This window comes from Eriocheir sinensis, unplaced genomic scaffold (assembly GCF_024679095.1).
Source record: "Eriocheir sinensis breed Jianghai 21 unplaced genomic scaffold, ASM2467909v1 Scaffold1004, whole genome shotgun sequence".
In the NCBI taxonomy this organism is placed as follows: Eukaryota; Metazoa; Arthropoda; class Malacostraca; order Decapoda; family Varunidae; genus Eriocheir; species Eriocheir sinensis.
Window position 1 is genome coordinate 91,314 of NW_026110302.1, and position 8,766 is coordinate 100,079.

At 44.5% G+C, this 8,766-nt stretch overlaps 1 long non-coding RNA gene across 1 annotated transcript; it reads left to right on the plus strand.

Annotated features, from left to right (window-relative positions):
- Positions 1 to 3,758: 3,758 nt before the first annotated feature.
- On the plus strand, positions 3,759 to 6,059 carry LOC126988908 (uncharacterized). The gene is made up of 3 exons (XR_007742649.1): positions 3,759 to 4,043; positions 5,048 to 5,193; positions 5,626 to 6,059. It is a non-coding gene; the product is annotated as an uncharacterized LOC126988908 (long non-coding RNA).
- Positions 6,060 to 8,766: the final 2,707 nt, after the last annotated feature.

Sequence of the window (8,766 nt, forward strand, 5' to 3'; positions counted from 1 at the left end):
CTTTGGTCTGCCTCCATTAACACTACCCATCACCTGCTGCCTCCCTCACCATCACCCTCACCCTTCACTCCTCCTTTCCATCCATACAGCCAAAGCACCTCAGTAACCAAGGGTCTGTAGGTCTTTCTGTACTGTATCATCCTGTGTCTTCTGTGATCTTCCTCCACCAACACTACCCATCACCTGCTGCCTCCCTCACCATCACCCTCACCCTTCACTCCTCCTTTCCATCCATACAGCCAAAGCACCTCAGTGTACCCAGGGTCTGTAGGTCTTTCTGTACTGTATCATCCTGTGTCTTCTTTGGTCTGCCTCCATTAACGCTGCCCATAATCTACTGTGTCGCTCACCCTCACCCATTCTCTCCTCCTGTCCAGACCACCTCAGTCTTCCCCTCCTCACTGCAACACTTCACACAGCCAAGACTCATCCCACCTCTCAGACCATTCACCGTGATTTAGTATGCAGTGTCACCGTGATTTCTGGGACTAATTCTCCCACCAACAGGGGAGTAAGATAGAAGCTGTGTCTGATATTGGTTGAAATCTTGCCTCTCCTGCCAGGGCAAAATAAAGTACACACAAAATATCTGGGAAACTGACCGTGGGAATTGTGATGCAGTGATTGGAAGACAGGCACAACAGTCTGGTATTAGGAAATGTAAGGATGAGAGACGAGTGGGAATTTAAGGGAATAGGAAGAGATCTAATGTGAGGAAGGAAGTGTCAAGTGAAAGACTGGTACAAGCAGAGGTACAGAAGGAAGGTGAGGGAAGTATTTGGCAGAGCAAGAGTAGGAGTGAAACACAGTGCTGGAGTGAGTGAGGATGTGAGAGTCTTAACCCCTTGGCTGCAGATTTCCTGCCAGAACACCTCACCAAGCTACAGGACGGGAGCAAAAAGTGGCTGCTACAATGCAGTGAAGAAAAATGTAAAGTCCTGCACCTTGGGAGGGGAAATCCAGCACACCAATACCACATGGGAAATGCTCCACTATCCACCACAGAGGCAGAGAAAGACCTGGGACTGTATGTTACCAGGATAACAGTGAAGGGATATCCAGTACACCAATACCACATGGGAAATGCTCCACTATCCACCACAGAGGCAGAGAAAGACCTGGTACTGTATGTTACCAGGATAACAGTGAAGGGATATCCAGTACACCAATACCACATGGGAAATGCTCCACTATCCACCACAGAGGCAGAAAAAGACCTGGTACTGTATGTTACCAGGATAACAGTGAAGGGATATCCAGTACACCAATACCACATGGGACACACTCCACTATCCACCACAGAGGCAGAGAAAGACCTGGTACTGTATGTTACCAGGATAACAGTGAAGGGATATCCAGTACACCAATACCACATGGGAAACACTCCACTATCCACCACAGAGGCAGAGAAAGACCTGGTACTGTATGTTACCATGATAACAGTGAAGGGATATCCAGCACACCAGTACCACATGGGAAACACTACACTATCCACCACGGAGGCAGAGAAAGACCTGGTACTGTATGTTACCAGGATAACAGTGAAGGCAATTACAGCAGACGGGTTGAGAAGAGTTCAGTGTGAAGGGCAGCCTGGGACGTAGTGGGACACAAGGTGTGTGGAAGAGGAAGGGAGGGAATGCATGCTGGACAGACGATACAAAATAGACAGTTAAGGAACAGTAGGGAAAGTAGACAGAGTATATGACTATTTTGGTAGAGTGACATCAACAAACTATTTAGAGAACAAAAAGCTTTCAGAAAGAAGTCGAGATAAATTGGGGACTTCAGCGGAGAAGTCACACAACTTTAGGCCTATGAATCACCTGGTTTAAGGCTGCTTTTTCTGAAACTTGCTTCACCGCACAATGCAGCAAGAATTCAGGTGCCAGATACCGCTAAAAACAGTACTACCGCTTTGATTGGTTTGGTCACAACTTTTACACCAAACGCCTCACATGGCCAAGCTTGTGAGCAGGGTGAGGTGCCGGAACACTGGAGGAGGGCCGTCATTGTGCCACTGAACAAACGGGAAGGAAGAAGGGATGGTTGTGGCAGTCACAGGGAATAAGGTGACTCAGTGTGCCAGGGAAGGTGGAGGGAAGGGCTTTAAACGAAAGGGTGAAAAGAATGATAAAAAGTGTCGGCGATGAACAAGGGGGTGATAGGGAAGGGAGGGAGGTGTAAACATATGTTTTGACTGTCAGGATGCCTTGATTTTGTCCAGCTCTTCTGAGTCTGCCAAACAAGTAATGCTGTAGTTATTTCTCCTTAAGACAGGCTGTTGAGTCCCTCTTCATGTCACTACAAAAGTCAACACAAACATGTACAAACATCCTGAGGCTGTCCACACTCCACAAAGTTGTTCAAGTTATCCGAGCCCAACAAATGCCGGTAATGGTGAGACTGTTCTTATTGCAGAGGTTGTTGAGTCACTCTTCACGCCCTCCCTGAAGGAAGCCGGCGGCCTGAAGCACCGCGGGCAGGTCACCACCACCAGCCTGCAGGCCAGGGACCACAGACACCTCTGGATGGGACTCTGGAATGGCAGGCTTCACTGTGGCTTCACTAAGGTCTCCTCACTCTTATATATACTCAATTTTGCATCAGTACACACGTCATCGTCATTGTCATATATTGGTCGGTATTATCAAACGCTTTCGTCCATCACATCAACTGTTTCCAAAGGCCAAACAGGAGATAAATTGGGTTCTCATGAGTGCTCTTTTAGGTTCATGGTACAGAAGAAGGGTCAAACTACCGCCAGGGTCATAAAACTGTCCTTGGAAATGTCCAAAATGCCTATGAAAGCCTTGCCAAGTATGTGTGCTTGGGTGCCAAAATGTTGAGTTATACAGCCCATTATTTCTCTGCTATAGGATGAAGGTCTTTCACAACTCTTTTTGGCAGCTCCTCTATACTTTATTTTATTGGAGCAGAGATTAGTGTTTTTTTCCCCCTGGAGTTGCTTCCTTTAATGAAAACAAAGTCCATTTGTCTCTGTGTCTGATGTTAATACACTTCATCCTGCCCCACAAAGCTTCTAATTTCACGTCCTGCTTCTCTGTCTGCCCTGACTTACACGCTGGCTGGGTGCTTTGGTTCCTCAGCTGTTGTGAGGTGCATGAGATGAAGTGCACAAGTCCAAGCCTCACCTTTCATAGGCACCAGGACACCTTTAACCTTTGTCTGTTCCCTGGTCCAGGACACTCAAGGCCTGTCTCCCCATGTTGTGCCTGGCATTCTTCTCCATTCAGCTTGGCACATTTCTTAACTTCTCTCTGGATCTTGTGTGAGGTGCAGAGTTCATGAAGCACATTTTAGGGCTGGGAATATGCACAGACTGCACCTTTCTCCTCAGGGAGAGGGGCAGGCTTATAGTCATAATAATACAATGTTTACCAAAATTGTTCCACTCCATTTCTCTCCTGATTTCTTATTCATTCTTTAGGCCTGGTTTGCAGTAATTAGGTAAAGTTTGGGGCACATGTTACAAGTGTGCCTGGCTGTGGTGCTCATCTCCATCCCTCTGGCCCTTGAGCCAGCAGCGGGTAAGGACCCTTCAGCCCCAGGACATGGCCACTACAGTATCTGGGTCACCACAGCTGCCTTGCCCAGGCTCCCTTTTATAGGCCAACCCAAAAGGCAGGATGAACAGCTGGGTGGGTCGTCATTATAACCCAGACCGGTGTGTTCATAGCTAGCCGTCAACCTCTCCACACTGGTTGCTGTGTGTGTCTACTCTTTCAAAGGTTGCATTCCTCATTATTATTTTTTGCCAGTACCAATTTCTTCCTTCTATGTCTTAAAGTATAGCTCACCTTTCCCACTTGATGCTCCTGGAGTAATGATGTGTAAATAAAAGACAGAAATGACACCAGTGTAATTGTTTAATAGTGCAAACATAAATATGTACTACTAAACACTTCTCTAAGGGGTGTGTGTTTGTACACAGCAAACACTGCCTGGGTCACTGTAACAGCAGCCTGCCCCTGTCCCTGCAGAGGAAGGTGTTCCGTCAGTGTAACAGGAGAAAGCTGAAAGTAAATGTCAACAAAAGTAAAGTGATGGTTTGTGAGTGAAGTAGAAGTGAGGTTGTAGATTTTGTATGCCCATATAGAGTGGGAATTGAATGTGAAAAAGAATGCAAAATAATTTTCAATGGTGAAGAAATGGAGGAGGTCAATGAGTTTAAGTACCTTGGATCAGTTATGTGTAAGCATTGTGGTATGGAGGGAGAGACAAGAGAAAGGGCATTGCAAGGAAGAAGGGTGGTAGGGTCTTTGGGATGAATCATGAATGGCAGAAGTGTGAGCATGGAGGTATAGAAGGAATTGAGAAATACAATAATAGTACCAACCCTCACATATGCAAGTGAAACGTGGGCCTGGAATGAAAGTCAGAGGTCTAGAGTGCAGGCAGTGGAAATGAGTTATTTGAGGAGTGCTTGTGGTGTGAGTAGAATGGATGGAATGAGTAATGAAAGTGTGTACGAGAGTTTTGGAATGTGTCACGGGGGTGAAGGGAAGAAGTGTGGAGTGGTGGAAGAAGTGAAGCGACAGACCTTAAAGTGGTTTGGCCACATGGAGCGAATGAAGGAGAGTAAGATGACCAGAAGGGTGTATGTGAGTGAGATAGAGGGAGGGAATGCTAGAGGACGACCTCCAGTGAAATGGAGGGATAGGGTGCAAGAGTACGTTAGGGAGAGGGGGGAAAGATCTTTGAGAAACTTTGAGCAGGCAAGGAGGGAGTGTCTGGATAGAGAAAGCTGGAAGCTCTTCTGCCATGGCCATCCCCTGGTGGGAGCTCCTAGGAGCAGGCGTCCATGAAATGATGATGCTGATGATGATGATGGGTCTAGAACAATGTTTTCAAAGTCACAATCAACAAACTAGCTCTGTCTTGCCCCTAACCTTAAAAATCATCAAAAAATGAGAACACGCCAGGTTTGCCAAGACCCCCAAAGCTCCCCCAATAACAAATAAGATCACTAGGTTTTGCTGAAGTCAACACTAAACCTTCTTCCTCCTCTTCCTCCTCCTCTCAGATCAACCGCACGTGCAAGACATGCCAGGCTCTGATGTCCAGTGTGGAGGAGATCAGAATTCCTATCATGAGGGAGACACACAACCGCACCACACCCTCACCGGACGCCAGCAAGCTATTGCCATCCTGTAGTCGCCACACCTCCAGGTTGGTCGTGGCTTGGGGGGGAACCGTACATTTTCTCCTCAGTTCTGTGTCTTAATTTTAGGTTTGTTTGTACATCAAGCTTGATATTTGCCATCCTGAAGTCCCCCTCACTGCCATGACTCTACTCCTGCTCATTCCTATGCTATCCAGATCCCTTATGCAAGGGTTAACCACCATCTTCATTCTTTCATCCCTATTCTATCCAAATCCCTTATGCAAGAGTCAAACAGCATCTTCATAATTTCATCCCTGTACTGTCCAAATTCCTTATACAAGAGTGTTCCAGCATCTTCATTCTTTTATCCCTTCCACTGGTAAACTCTGAAACAGCAATAGCCTCCCTTTGTCTGTATTTTTACTCCTGCTCATCCCTATACTATCCTGATGCCTTATGCAAGAGTTGAGCAGCAGCATCTTCATTCCTTCATCCAGCAGGGAGTTCTCCAGGCACACGCCAGCATTGCCGCCAAGGACTTCACACTGCACTGCCCGAAACACCCGTCGATGGTGATGAGGATGAGGAGACAGTCAAGATTGTGCAGTGGGTGAAGAGCAATGAGCCAATGGTAGGAATCTTGTCTCTCTGTCTGTATCTTAAGTGTATTTGCCCTTCACTTACCCTGTTTGAAAAGTCTCTTGTCATAGAAGTTGCTGCTGGGACTTTGATGGAGTGTTTCGTGATCCTGGTGATGGCTTTACATGGCCTTTGCATCTTGAGCGGGGAAAACACCAATGAACACCCGGTTAGTCTTTTCTGTGGCCTTGGGAAACAGTCATGGTGGGAGCCTGACACGTTAAGGATGGCCTCACTTTGTTGTAGAGAGTCTCATTAGTAAGGAAGCATGTATGAATTTTATGAGGCAAGACCTATAGTAACTGTTTGGGGTTTTGTTAGGTTAGGTTAGGTTAGCTTCTCAGTATTCTGATGTAATAAATATTCTAGGCGAGTACAGGCTGATTCAGTGTTTTAAAGAGACAGCCAGCACCTCACAACAGTCATCTGAGGCAGTGCACTTGAAAGGATTGGCATTTCCTTTTTATTTATTTTTTCTTTGGTCGAGATGGAAGTCATGGCCACCCAGTTTAAGAATCATTATGTAAGACACTGTATTTCTGTGCCTCAGTCTGTGTTGAGTTCTGTTGTGTTCTGCTGTAGTCACATACCTGTGTGAAGGAACACATGTTGAAATCACTGTAAAACACTGTAGGAGCGATGGAATATACCATATCCCATTCTCGTCGCTGTGGAGGGTTCTAGGAGGAATGAATGAAGCTAGTGCGTCTCCATTCTTTACTTGGTAGAGTACGTGTATGTACAGGCTGAAATGCTGACACACTCTGAATCTTGAAAAGTATACATGCTTAAAACTAAACATTGTTATTGAGACAAAATGAACATAAATCTTGTAATGGGAACACACTACTCGATGGTGTTACATAAACTCAGTAAGGGATTGGATCCTTTCAAGACGATAGAAAACGTAGTATTGTGTTTAAAGGTTGACTTAGATATATAACATTTCCTTCCCCCTTAAAGGTAAATAAGGAACACTTTGGCAATTGTAATATGAAACTACATATATGAGCATGCAAAATATACTTAAAGCTATGTCATGGAGTATTATTATGAATGACTCATATTACTATCTTATAAGTCTAATCTCAGGAGGTAATCCCTGGTTGCCCTATCAGGAAGTACTCTGTGTGCAACAGGACTCTGGGGTAAGGACACTGTGGGTTGTGATAAATGATCATCATTGCTGGAAGGCCTGTTTCAAAAGTCTCTTGTCATAGAAGTTGCTGCTGGGACTTTGATGGAGTGGTTTGTGATCCTGGTGATGGCTTTACATGGCTTTGCATCTTGAGCGGGAAAACACCAATGAACACCAGTTAGTCTTTTCTGTGGCCTTGGGAAACAGTCATGGTGGGAGCCTGACACGTTAAGGATGACCTCACTTTGTTGTAGAGAGTCTCATTAGTAAGGAAGCATGTATGAATTTTCTGAGGCAAGACCTATAGTAACTGTTTGGGGCTTTGTTATGTTAGGTTAGGTTAGGTTAGCTTCTCAGTATTCTGATGTAATAAATATTCTAGGCGAGTACAGGCTGATTCAGTGTTTTAAAGAGACAGCCAGCACCTCACAACAGTCATCTGAGGCAGTGCACTTGAAAAGATTGGCATTTCCTTCTTTTTATTTATTTTTTCTTTGGTCGAGATGGAAGTCATGGCCACCCAGTTTAATAATCATTATGTAAGACACTGTATTTCTGTGCCTCAGTCTGTGTTGAGTTCCCTGACCCTTGTTGCTGTTTGCCCAGTGCTTGCCACAGGGCACAGGAGGGAAAGGGAGCAGAGCCTAATGTGGGGAGTAGAAAGACTGGTTTTGTGGAATTTGTGTGTAGATGTAGTGGCTGGGTGTGTCTTACTTGTCTCCTTCACCTGCATACCTCCTCCTCTCTCAACTCTTGCTCAGTCCTATACTATCCACATCCCTAATGCAAGAATCAACCAACATCTTCATTATTTTATCCCTTTCGCTGGTAAACTCTGGAACAGCCTCCCTTCGTCTGTATTTCCTGCTCATCCATGCTGCTGACAAGAGTGCACTTTCAACACCTTCAATGTGGAGGGCAGACTTCCTCGTTCATCTGTCCACAAGATACTGGTGAGGGAGGGAGAGGAAGGGAAGGAAGGGAGGGAAAAGAGAGAGAGAGAGAGTAATAACATAATAATAAATAATAAGTTTATTTCACTAAAGTGGTTTTCTTACATCCAAATACATAAAAAGTACATAGGTTATTGCAATGAAATAATTAGTTATTCATCAGCTGTTTCTGGTTTCGATTAAGTAAGAATTCTTTCAGAATATATTTGAATTTACACCAAGGTGTGGGCAGTGCTTATATGTGTGTTGGGAGTTCAAAGAGCCTGTGTACAGAAAGTTGTCTGGCTCCTGTGTCTGTGTGTGTTCTTGGTACATACAGATTACCCTGCTGGCTGTTGTGCTGTTGGTGATGCTGTTTAGAGAGAGAGGTATTAGATATTCAGGGTAGTGATATGCGTAGATGTTTATATATATTCACTGCTGTGTCAAAAGTTATTTGTTGTGAAACATTGAGCCAATTGAGTTCCTTAATTATCTGAGTTACATGATCATATTTCTGGGCCTTCCTTCTACGATTTTGGCATTCTGTATTTGTACTTTAGTTACAGCGTATTGTTAGTTGTCCCCCATATAGTATTACAATATTTAGTATAGCTTAATACTAGTGATTCTACCATAAGCTGCCTTGTGGGTTTATCAAAACATTGTATTCTATTTGCATACAAAGTGTTCCTAGGAATTTTCTTACTGATTTCGGTTATATGGTGATCAACACTTATTGGTTTATAAGCTCTCCTTCAACAATCTACATTGTTTGAGGGTTGATCTACTATCCTGGAAGACTAATGAAGTGTTATCAGGTATTCTTGGTATTAGTTGTTTGGCCTGCTTCCTATAAATATATTAGGTTTTCTGGGTGTTTCATTAGACCATTTTTTAAAGCACACCATGGCTTTGCTTAGGTGGTT